Source organism: Apteryx mantelli, chromosome 8, assembly GCF_036417845.1.
Source record: "Apteryx mantelli isolate bAptMan1 chromosome 8, bAptMan1.hap1, whole genome shotgun sequence".
NCBI lineage: Eukaryota > Metazoa > Chordata > Aves > Apterygiformes > Apterygidae > Apteryx > Apteryx mantelli.
In genome coordinates, this window is record NC_089985.1 from 10,512,400 (window position 1) to 10,524,021 (window position 11,622).

The window sequence follows — 11,622 nt, forward strand, 5'->3', positions numbered from 1 at the left end:
ACCTTTTCCCTACAAAAAGGCTCACAATTAACATAGGCCTGCTGGATCCCAGGCACTACTACAACTCACCCCCGGAGCAGCTTGTGAAGGCAACTTGCCAGCAAGCAGGACAGGGAGTAGGTGAGTGGCGCAGCAGGAGGCCTGTGGCAGATCCCCTCACACAGACAACCAGGCTCAAGTGTTCAGAGACCTCCTAGACTCCCACACACGTCACACCTAAGTAGACACGAGTTTGTGATGTGACCTTCCCTAGAGAAGTTTCTTTGAGCCTGGAGCACACTCAGAGATCCTCCCCTGCACTGCTCAGGATGGCTCCAGAGCTCCATAACCCCATGTGGGCACAGCTAACCCACCCTGTGCTGGACAAGGGGGAGCTGGGTGGGAGAGGAGATGCAAACAGACTGCATGAGGCAGAGAAAGGGAAGAGGAATCAAGTCTCAAAGCACAAAACTGGAGCTTTCTAAAGACACATATGCACATATGTAGGCACAGACACATGAAGCTGACCTTCCTAGAGAGGGAGCAGCGCCACAGCGTGCTGGGGAGGCAGGTAAAGGGGTAGAGCATAGTCTAACCAGACATTTATTCTGACAGAGCATCAAAGCTGGGTTGTTCCCCATGTTGTCCTGGTAGTAGCAACTAAGCAGAAGACAGACGGCAACTCCACAGAGCAGTATTAGGACCAGGACTATTGTCTTTCCTCCAGATCAGGCTCTTGTGCTGCCAGGTTACAGCAATAACTGAAGGAGGAGGTGACAAGTGGCAACCGTCTGGCCCAGAGGCACTGGGGTGCCAAGCAGAGGGGAGATAGAGACGCAGCTTTCGCCCCTTTGACATTCACACTGACCCAATTATGCCAACGCTGCTTGTCAGCCCATCTATCATGGTGCTGGTTCCTGCTGGGGCCCAGGACCTGCGAAGGTTGCTGCACATGTTGGACCATTTATCTTCTCAGGTTGTTGGGACAACAGGACTGACAGTTCTATTAGTTATCCTGCAAAGCAGAGCCCAGATGGATCCTCAGAGAGAAGGACTGAGAGTAACCCCAGGAAACAGAAAGGGAACAGGAGGAACAACACAAGGCATGTGGCTCTCAGCTCCAAGGGCCTCAGGGAAATGCAAAGCAGCAGCATGATATGTGCACTGAAAGCTTTGCAAGGAAGTACTCAGGGAAGAGCCCTGGAATCTGAATAATGCTCTAGCTCATCATCTGTCATCTTTCCTTAATCAAGAATAAATTACAGTTATTAATGGGCAGGGCACAAAGTCATTCCCACTTTTGGGCTAACCTTTCAAGCCCTTTCTGGGGATGCAACCAGGCTGGGAGGTGGAATAGTGACATTTTAGACAAAACTAGACAGTGGAGGCCAAACAAGCTGGTTTACCTGCAATCCCAGAGCTCTTACAGGAAGAAGCACAGGAAGAAGCGTGAGCTAGGACCAAGATAACTGTGTCTTCACTGGACTGGTATCATGGAGATCCAGACTATTCCTGCCCTAGCCCCGACTTACCTACAATCTTCAAGAAGATAGATCATCACTCTGGGAACCAGCCACCCACACACAATCTCCTGTCTATGAAGAGGAAGGAACATTGCTCCAAAAACCTGAAGAGAGTCATTCATACCTACGTGATGCCCACATTTCCTAGAAGCAACAGTTAGGTACCTGCATCTCTCTCTACCCCAGAAAAGGACTGGGATGTGTACTGGCACTGACAGAACCAGGACAGGCCACAGGCATTAGCGGGCAGATGACTAAATAGAAGTGTCCTGCAGCTCCTCAGGACATATCAGCAGGAAGTGGTGCTTCAGCAAGATGGCAGAAGAGGTGTCTTGCTCCCAAAGCTGCCAAAGCAAGACATCCTCCGACCAGTACAGTAACTGCTACAAATGACACACACCCAGGCCACTCATGGAGGTAGCTCCTGACTGCCTGTCTGCACTGGCTTTTGGGTAGGTATCTCACTGTCACCCAAGCTGCCCACCTGCCCTGTTGACATCTCCAGCAGGGCAGCAACCCAGCCAACACTAGGCCCAGCACCTGCCTTAGCAGCTCAGGATGCAGCCAGGAGCCAGAGACCAAGCAAAGACTTCGTAAAATGGAATATGTCACAGGTGGGGAGGAGGGAAGACAGCTCTTTAAGCAAGTCATCTCAATTGCCTTGAGAAAACAGATTGTTAAAATGATGGAAGTGGATGAGTTGTTTGAGCAGTGTCAAACAACTGTTTTCAGAGAAAGCTTCCAAGTAGGAAAGTTGATTGCAAATATTTATTAACTGCTCCTTTATCATCTTCAAGAGATGTGATACATAGGTTTACATATCTTGATATGTTTTCATTAATCTCTTAGCTGATTATTTACTGTTTAATTCCCCAACCTGCCCAGAAGAATTGTCACCAAACAACCCCCTAAGCACAACCTCAACTTCTGCACAGACAGGAGAGAAGTCACTCAAGCATCTGTACCTATGAACACACTTTACCAGGGTCAAAACTGAAATGGCTCTTTTGACCACAGCCTCCCAAAAAGAAGAGTCTTATTTCAGAAAGTGCATGAGAGGGTCAGTTACTCAATTGGTCACTCATGACAGCCATGAGCCAAGGGACCACAGGTTCCTCTAATTCAGCATCCTGTCCCCAACAGCAGCCAAACCTGATGCTAACAGAAAGAGCTTAACAGAAGGTGGAACACAATGGTCTTTTCCTGGACATTTCTCCAGCTTCTAGCAGCCCGGGGCTTATAAGCTCCCAAGCTGTAAGTTGCTCTAGGGCTGTGTTTAGGTCCATTGTCAAAGAGTTATCTGCCACGAAATTGCTGAATTCCTTTTTAAAGGCTCATGATACTTTTGGCCTCCACAACATCCCAAGACAACAAGTTTCATGGCTGAATTACTTTCCCCACTCACATAGCATGTAATGCTGTTTGTTTCAAACACGCAGCCTGATATTTTCAGCAGGGAGCCCCGGCTTCTTGCACTACAGGAAACAACAAACAATCATTTTCTAATCACCTTCTCAGCACTGCTTAACATTTTATAGGTCTCTCTCACAAGCCCTCCTGACTCATGCCTTTTCCAAGCTGGCGAGTCCTGATCTAGTCTATCCTCACATGGAAGCTCTTTCTCACATGCTTAAGATGAGGAACAGCCCTACACATTTCTCTGAACCGCAGTACTTTACAGTTACATAAAGCATAGCTCCCTGCTCCAGCTAATATCTCCAGCACCCATGTCAGTGTGAGCAATACATTACACAGGGACAACGGTTCTCCTTTGGGGCTCCTCACTAGAGGTGCAGAGCTGTTGTTTCAATGAAGAATCTGAAGGCCTGTTAATTTTAAGCAGGGCAGGAGAGAGGACAGGCAGTAAGAGATGCACAGGCAAAGGGTAGGTGAGAGGCATCCCTGCCCCTACATGAGTACACAGCCTGCCACAGGCCACTGCTTCTTCAGCAGAGGCCAAAAATTTTGCCCTGAAAAGGCCCGAGCTGGAGGGATGCACAGCTTGTCACCTTCTGGCTACTTGGGCAGGGGTTTCTGCCCAAGGGAGAGGCATCACGCTGAGGGCCAGACCCCTGTGGGCTTTCACAGCCTGCATCGCTCAGCTGGAAGAACAGGGCCCTGCCAGCCCTCCTTCCAGTAATCCTATCAGGGTCACAGCAATGTTTCAACTAGAAATTGCTCTCCAAATACAGGAGAAGCACAAAGATGTTTGTGTGGCCTGCAAACTCCACCTGCCACAGAGATCAGTCAGCCCGGGAACACATTTCGTTTTCAAAAGGAGCAAAGTGCTGCTGAAACCCTGGTGTGCCACCGAGTCTTGGATTCTTCATCATTATCACCTTGCTTTAAGATGGCACACAGCACGGCTGGTGTTTGCAAGAGGAAATGGGAAATGGCCCTTTCTCCATACACTGCTGTTACAAAACACTTCATCAGAAAGGTAGAACCAGCAGGGTTCAAAGCAGACAGGATCACAGGTACAGACTGACAAGCATGACGTATCTGATAGTCTTCATCCCCTGGAGGATCTCTCTTATCAGCTCAAGCACTGAAAAAAGGGGGTTGCAGCTTTCTACATGCAGCAAGAGCATTGCCTTGGTCTGGTTGCAGTTTTCATACCATCAGAACAAAGACACTGGGTCACAGCAATTAGATGTGTTTTGGCATCCAAGTGCAGGATCCCCAGAGCTCTAAGTATGCAGCACCTCTGTGGAGTCCAGATTTGGAACCAATCTCTTTGTCACAAAAGCAGTCCCTAACTCACCTGTAGGCCAAATCCAGCTTTGTCTCCTAGCCACGCACACTCCTTAGACACCTCCTATAAAGGGACGAAAACATTAGTCCTAAAAATCAGACCACCACATGCTGTGTAGTTCAGTCCTAATCCAGCACTTGTAAAGCCCAACAGCAACTATAACAAAGCATCTCTTTCATCAGTATCCAGGCAGAGACCACACACCCAAAGCTTTGGGCCTGCTTATACAGCCCATGTAGTATTTCGACAGCAGAGAGAAAACAGCAGCACGCCTTTTCCACAGATGGAGACCTCATCCCTCCCTCATTGCAACTGTGCAGTCCCAAGGGCCTTAATTAACGGGCATGCCTTTCTCACAGGGAGCTGCTCTATTGGAACATTTACATGTTAAACTCCTTCGGACAAGTTCACAGGCAGGCAGCTAATCCTCTCCCAGGTCTCAATGTCATATCAATTTCCCATTTGAAACTGAGCTCTCTCCATCAGAGTTTTTAAACTAATGAGATGCACTGAGGCCTTCAACTCTGGGAATATCAAATGCAGTGGGATTCAATTTCACTTGATTTTCATGTGTTTTTCCCTTTGTAATTAACACCAGGTAGTGTGCAACTTCTCTTCATCTTACCCAGTAGATACAATCTCCTTCTCAAGACAAACAAGTCAAGAAAGGTGATGCTTTTACCCTACGCCGTCAAAGGCTTCTAAAGTTCTTTTTTGCTTTTTTCTCTATGAAGATAATCCACATCCTCATACTCACACCCACAAATCCAGTATATGGGATCTCCAAGAGCAGTGGCAGAGGTACTCAGGGCTGGCAGATAGTGCAGCCCCTCCTGCTTCTTACTTGTGTGGATTACATTCTAGAAAAACCTGTGCGTGGTCACAGGCTCAGGATTTGTAGGTCAGTCTCTCCTATCATCATTAAGAGGTTACAGATCTCCCATGTTTCTGAGCAAAGAGCAGGTATGAGCCACCCTGCATTCTTCCCAAAGGCAGCCTGTTAAATCTTCCTACCATGTCAAACGCCCCTTTGCTTCTTGTTTCTGCTGCTACCCTCCCAGGCCACCCTAATGGGAACACAGAGCCGATCGCCGCTCCATGGGCACGCCATGTTCCTGCACCAGCCAAGCTCTCCTGCAAGTTTTCAGGGAGGTGCAGGGGAGGATCTTTCTGATCTGTTTGTATGGCACTTAGAGTAAAAGGAAGCCAGTTTGACTGGGGTAGTCAGACACCGTGCTTATAATTAACAGAGCCATCAGTTTCTACCTTTGCATTTCATCCTTGGGTCTGATACATAAAAGAAGTGAGCAACTTCACAGAACACACACAGACTTTGGGAACTGAAAGCTTTCTATGCTACTAAGACACGACAGCCTGCAACAGCCATAGTTTGGAGACAACACAGGCCAGCATTCACCACTTTTTAAAATTAAATGAGCACAGTTGTGCCATAGCTGGCAGGATATGCAGGAAAAGCAATGCTCCTTTTGATCACAGATGGGTTTGGAAGTTCCTCTCTGCAGCAGGAGGCTGTCAGGAACATAGCCTGGGGCAAAATCCAATTCAGCAAGGGGGCCGGGGGAAATTCCTACAGGTGCTGATACAAGAGATTTTTGAGGGAGGATGTTCAATAGCACAACCAGTGTCCCCAGGATCTCTATGGGCAGTGAACTCCAGGTGGGAGGGAAAGAAGATATTGCTGTAACTGAAGCAGGACAAGTCAGTTCTGCTATACTCCCCACAGTCTTCTCTTTCTCCAGGTGTGAAACAGCTACACTCCACAGATAAAGAAGACAGAGTCACCAACCATCCACCCCAAACTGCTTAACCCTGGGCTCTTGTTTCAGGAGACCCACGAGAGTTCAGAGCAAGAGACCTAGATCTGGGGTCATCTCTCCAAGTTCATCTTTTGGGGAGCAATTTTGCGGCCATTCATGCTATTTATAGAGCATGCATATTAAACATGTACTGTTTAAAGGCACAAGGCACTGTCTGTCTGGTATATTCCAGGTTCATATGCAGAATGCCTAGTTTTTCTAAAGACACCTATTTCATATGGAAGGCCTCAGTTGTTACCCCCACTTTTCAACATAGGAAAACAGAAGCAGTCGCCCAAATTAACACAGCAGAAGCCTGCTTGCCCCAGACTCAAAATTATGCTCTTTCCTTGTACGTGTAACAGACAACAGCCAGTCATCTCAAACCTTATATTTGATTCCCAGCTGGTTTCAACAGCAGGAAGAGGCCAGTTTAATAGATGTTGTGTTGCACCCGTCCTCCCCTCCTGATCCCAGCTCAGAGCCTCAGGTGATGTTAGGTTCCATTAACTAGACCATTTTCCACCTGACATTGCAATCAACAAACCCTCCCATGCCAGTGGTATCTGAGGCACCCCTGTGAGTCTCCTGTTAACGCTCACACTGCTGTGCAAGAGCCTAGCCCTGGGGAAAAAGCCAAGCCAGCCTTACTGTGCTGTGCCAGGAGCCTGCAGGTTCAAAGGCCTGAGCTGCACCTCAGAGAGAGCAGAGTTCATGAACACTTTATTATAGCTCCATCAAGGAGCGACCTGCACTGCCCAGCAGCTCCAAATGAGCCCTCCATGGCTGTGTAACAGTTAGCACCACAGGACAACCAAGGCTTCATTAATATTCATGTCCCATTGACACTTAAGCAAGCCATGAAAGCTTGTTTTCTACAGCAGATCATTAAGAGGGGGAAAATGAGTGACCTCTTAAGACCAGCTGCATCACAGATGTCACCAAGAGCTGAAGGGACAGAGACAGGGTCATGACCCAGCACTTCTTTTAATAAATAACAGCTCTAAATGAGCATGGCCTTGCCATACCCAGCGGGATACGTAAGAGACTGAAAGCATCTGAGAAGTGGATGCCAGAACTGCAAGCTGGACACGACAGTGCCTCCACACAATAGCCCTGCCTGGGAAAGGCTGGGCAGCGGGATATTGCCATGCAGCAGGGAAGTGATGAAGCAGCATCTCACCACCAGACCAGGTGTGTAATTCTTAAATAACTCAAAGTCCAAGACAGTGTTTTGGGCATGGTTAGCCCCCAGCCCAGTGGGAACACCCTCAGCCTGCCCCTAGAGCAGCCCAGCCCAGCTCTCGCACAGCTTTCCCTGTTTGGGCTGTCCTGTGCTAGGGGCAAAGGTGGTGGGTGTTTAATATAGGGACTGTCCTCACTGATCAGGGGCCCTTCCCTGGAGGATAAAATCTTTTTCCTTGCAGCATCCCTAGGGTCATCTCGATCCATCAGACAAGCAGCATCAAACCACTGCTAAACAGCAGCACTTTAAGAAGTCTCTAAGGAGTGCCTGCAAATGTGGGGTGCACACAATGGGGCAGTGTGGGCCCAACAGGCCCTGGCGGGGGGATCTACCTTATGCCTCCCATGAGCCCAAGGACTGGGCCTGCAGTGGAGGTGAAGGGTGACATGCAAAGGCAAAGTGGCAAAAAACTTCATCAGGAGACACTGGGGAAGAGGGCTTTGTCTCACTGATGCTCAGTTCTTCACTTGGCCTGTTTAAGGCAACCCATCTCCTGGGAGATGGGGTCCTGCTTTCCCTAAGCAGAGCAGCAGGACAGAGTCACATGCTGCTGCTCTCCAGCCATAACTCCTCTGCATTGAGGAACGCTACTCCCAGGACAGAGAGCACATGCCTTTGACAGTCTTCAAGGATTTACCAGGGTTACTGATTTCAGAGCTCCCACATCACAGCTGGAGACTGTTGATGCGTTTCCAGCACCTCCAGACTGCACTGTTACTTTCTAAGGACTAGAGTCATGACCGGTGGACAGCAATAAAGTTTTACCAAGACAAGCGAGACCAGGACTCACCTCAGAGGGAGTCACAGACACACAGCCGGTTGCCTTATTGCCTGCAGAAAGCATCAGCAGCTTGGTTGAGCTTCCAGCCACTTTGCCAGCGAGGTTTAAAGACTTACTGGATCAAGTGAAGACAGACATCACTAGCCCCTCCTAGTCTCTCTAGCAGTTTTGTGTCCAACCTGCTGCCACACTGCACAGTGTAACACTGTTAGGAAACAACCCCCGTGGGCAGGTCATAGAGGAACCAGAGATGCAGATCCATTTCTGAGCATGGCCTAGATTAGAGATGTCTTCAGCTGCCCTCTCCTGGTTCCCCAAGCATCCTCCTTAATATACAGCCACGGCAGAGACACAGAAAGGCTGAGGTGAAGCAGGCAGAGACAGAGCCCTGCACCCACGGAGCCTGGCACATGCTCACCTCCTCCTGAAAGCATGTCTCATTTAGGAGCATCCCACAGCTTCCTCTCAGCCTCCCAGCTCAGGGTATTTACAGAGAGCTCCCCCAGGCAGCAATTACAACACTCCACATCACAGAGACTTGATCTCAGATTACAGGCCCTAATTGCTGTTATCAGTCAGAGTAACAATTAGTGTCAGGTTAATGTACTTCCAGTGCTCTCAGGAGAGGATGAGGAGGGAAGAGAGAGTGGTAGTTCCAGTTTACCATAGGTTCACTGGAAGGCTGTAAGAAAGCAACTCACAGGCAGACTCCAAAATTGAGATACCCCTCTCCAGCCACCCAGGTGCTCAGCTCTCTCAGGATATTTAGTGCAGTTGCACAGGTCTGGGAATCCACTATTCCCTCTGAAAGGCTGAGCCCCGAGTACCTCAGAGAATCACTCCCAGAGCACGTGCTAGTGCCATGACCTAGGGCAACAGGATCCCATGCCTTTGCCCTTATCTGAGCAAACTAGCATGGTTTCTCGCATCTCACAGGGCCAGGGGGACTTTGTACCTCAGCACAGAGATGTTCTCACCACCTCTGAAGCACCCAAAGCAGTATAGAAGAAGAAAAAAAAATGAACTCCTCCCAGCCTGAACAGACAGCTGGCCTACCTCTACCTTTCCACAGAAAGATGCTAATGGAAGATCACTTCTCACCCATAACAAGGTACCACCCCCTTGCAAAGAGCCACCATCATTACCCACAGCCTTTCCTTTTTTTGGCTCTTTCCTTGAAGCCTGACACCTGATTCACATATACCAGGTGCACACCAGACAAGGCAGATTCAGCCTCTTAACTCTTTCATGACTCTTGATCTGCTCACCCCCACAGTATTGAGGCTAAACAGCGTAACAGACCACATGCAAACAAGCAAACCTCCAACTCCTGCCTCCCATGCACAGCTGAACACTGAGCTGCCCCTCCTGCAGGAATTTGCAGCATGCTCCATGTTGGAAGAACTTCAGTGTCTGACTTCTGACAACCTCAGGGGGATCAGGAGTGAAGTCAGAAACTCCAAAACCTGAGGACTGATCCCCAAACCACAAGATTTATTTCTAAAAGTATTTTTCCTGACACTTTAACCCCCTAATATTCCTGTGCCAATATGCAGAAGAGTCTCCCCATTTGCTCAGGCAGAGACTGCTTGCCATCCACCTCCCTCAGAGAGGAGATCTGCCATTCATTTCCCCCCCCCACTCACATCTCCACTCCACTCCACCTATGCCCTCCTCAGCTCTCTTACTCTGAACACTGCCTGGTCCCTGCAAGCCAGTGCACACCCAAGCAATGTATTAATTTAGCATCCCCACCTTGCTGACCGATCTGTCTTTGCCAGACCTGTTCCACCACTGCAAATTTATACAAGTAACAAATCTCCTTAAGTAGATTATCTTCCTCCAAAAAAGAAACTGCCAAAGGACCACGACAGATGACATTCAATCTCAGAAGAGTAGGAAGTTTAAAGCTCAATATAAGAGTTTCACTTACTGTTCAGACTGCTTAAACCAACTCAGAAGACTGGAGGAGAGCAAAAGGCCCTTACCCCACACTGACCCCACAGAGGATCACCCAGAAGCACTTGTGCCAGAAGTGCCCCAGATCTGGGAAAAAGGGGGAGGAAGATATATCAAGTGCAGGCCACAGTATACCAGAGATACGGGGAGACGCCCAGCAGGGCTGCAGCCCCAGCACAGCTCAGAGAGCCTGATACACATGGCCCTGGGGCTCATCTCTCTCCATATGCCAAGAGGGGAAAAACTACCCCAGGCCTAGGAACCCCAGCCCCAGCAGATTCACTTGCACTGCCTAATGCAATGTGCTTGCAGTGTGCACCTGCACAGGGCCACACAGAGGTCAGACTTACCACAGTGCGGACATCCCGGGCCTCAGAGACTCACTTCTACCTGTGCAGCCCTGCTGGGTGAAACCTGGAGGCATCACAGCCCTGGAAAGATGGAGAGCCAGGTTGGCAACACTGAGCACTCAGAGCGCACGTTTGTAGTGTCGTGGTGGCCCAGCAAGGCCCACTGACCTTGCACCATTTTGATGCTCGTGCTTAAGACGAGCAAGCAACCCCACAGCTATGGAGGCTTACGTTTCTAGAGGCATTTTAAACAGAGCCACCTGCACCCGGCTGCACCACAGCAACTAGGGGACCTTCTGCTCCCCAGCACAAGTTCCCCCTCCCGTTACTCTCACCTGTCTGCAGCCCCTGCCCCGCGCTCCCGAGGCATCAACGGGAGGGACAAAGGCTTCACAGGCGCTCCCTGCCGCAGGGGCCTGTGCCGCCCCCGGGCGTCCCCGGCCTTCTCCCGCTGCCCAGCGAGCCCCTGCCTGCAGCCACGACACCCGCGCCCCCCGGGCAGTCTCCAAGCACACCAGCACCGCCAGCCCTCACAGGGAGGGGCACTTAACCGCTGCTTTAACCGCCCCGCCCGGCCCGGGAGGCGGCAGGGAGAGCTCTACCTGCTGCGCAGCCCCGAGGGCCGGGGCAGAGCGGGGGAGGCTCCGCGAAGACCCCCCCAGCCCCAACGGTCGCACCGGCCCGCGCGCCCGCCCCCCCCCACGCGGCTGCTCCGCGGCACGCGCCGCCGCCAACGGCCGCGCGGCGAGTGCGGAGGGGGCGGGCCCTCATTAGCATGAGGCGGCGCGGGGCGCGCTGGGTAGCGCCGGCGGCTCGCCCTGAGCAGGGAGGCGGGCACGCGGCGCGGCGCCATATAACGAGCGACCGGCGAAATTTGCCGTCCGGGGGAAGCTCACCGCCGAGGCCACGCACCGGGTGCGCGTCACCCCGCCGCGCCTCGGGGAAGGTCTGAGGGAGGGGCCGCGGCGGCCCTAGCAGGGCCCCGCCCGCGCGGGCGGGTGAGCCACCAGACAGGGGGGGCGCCGCGGCGGCCGGCCCGGGCAGGAGAAGCCGCGGGCGGCGGCGCGGCCCGCCCGCCCCGGCGGATGCTCATGGCTCCGCGGCGTCTTGAGACAGACTCACGGCCGGCACTGCTGAGTCCAATGGGTGAGGTGGGGCACCGCCCCACAACCCAATTCAGACTACTCTCCCCCGGACATTTTTCCGTGCCCC